The sequence below is a fragment of the Suricata suricatta genome, unplaced genomic scaffold, assembly GCF_006229205.1.
Source record: "Suricata suricatta isolate VVHF042 unplaced genomic scaffold, meerkat_22Aug2017_6uvM2_HiC HiC_scaffold_11341, whole genome shotgun sequence".
Taxonomy (NCBI): Eukaryota; Metazoa; Chordata; class Mammalia; order Carnivora; family Herpestidae; genus Suricata; species Suricata suricatta.
The window spans coordinates 1-1,053 of NW_021855270.1; the positions used below are offsets into that span (position 1 = coordinate 1).

General features: G+C 35.9%; 1 non-coding gene across 1 annotated transcript; it reads right to left on the reverse strand.

Annotated features, from left to right (window-relative positions):
• Positions 1-19: 19 nt before the first annotated feature.
• Positions 20-201, reverse strand: LOC115284599. Its single transcript, XR_003905281.1, has one exon. It is a non-coding gene; the product is annotated as a U2 spliceosomal RNA (small nuclear RNA).
• Positions 202-1,053: the final 852 nt, after the last annotated feature.

The following is a 1,053-nucleotide window of genomic DNA, read 5'->3' on the forward strand; positions in this document are numbered from 1 at the left end:
GCTTAACCGACTGAGCCACCCAGGTTCCCCACTATGTATTTTTATTTTAAATGTATTGATATTCACTGACCTATATCAGGTTCAGAATGGAAACAAGTGCTTAAAACACTAGTCCTTCAAACTAGTAGAAAAGAGGAGATTGTTTTAAACTGATAAGAACAGATACTACGCTTGATCTTAGCTAAAAGGCCTAGAAGCAATTGAGGAGATTGTTTTAAATAACGGAATATGTACCTAAGAGGTAAAAGGAATAGGAGGAATGATTTAAATATTTTGGGAGCTGATGATACAACTCTAATTAGAATGTACTAGAGAATCGCTGTAGTTTGACAGCTTCCAAATGCCACATATCCCTGGACCCAAAGCATCCAAAAAATCTCAAATATGATAGGGTGCCCACATAGATAAACAGTAATCCAATCTGCTCTGTTTTCAAGGAGACCTTTGCGTATTCAGCAGAAGTAAAAAAGCGAAATACTGTGAGAGTTATAGCTTACGTGAGAGCTTTCAGAACTGAAGACAAATGTATTCAGAGAATAAACAGGAATTAAGTAGGTGGAACTCCATTTGTATTTGTGAGCAAAAGCAACCTGGGGTTTACGGACGGCACCTGGTCTCACCTTAATGCCGTGTGAGGAGGGGGCAAGCTAGCACTTTTATCTTTAACTCAATTTCCATAGTCTGATGTTGATACAAGAAGCAAAATATAGAAAGAAATTAGGATATTTGGACGGCAGCAGTCTATAAAGCTATAAACTTTTTGTAGATCTCAGAGCTACAGATTTTCAAAGACACTTATATTTCAGGATATTTAAAAACAAAGATACTCTGGCAAGACTTATTTACATATTTGTGAAAAAGTCAAAAGATTTCAATAACATGTCTATGCAGCAAGTTAAGCTATATGTATATACTAGGGTACACAGTACACAAGCAATAAACTCATTACTAATTAGAGCCCAATAAAACAGGACAGTTCTAGAACATATAGAACATGGTTATTAATAAATCCTTGTCTGGATTATGATTCCCAACTGCCAAAAACTCAAGACA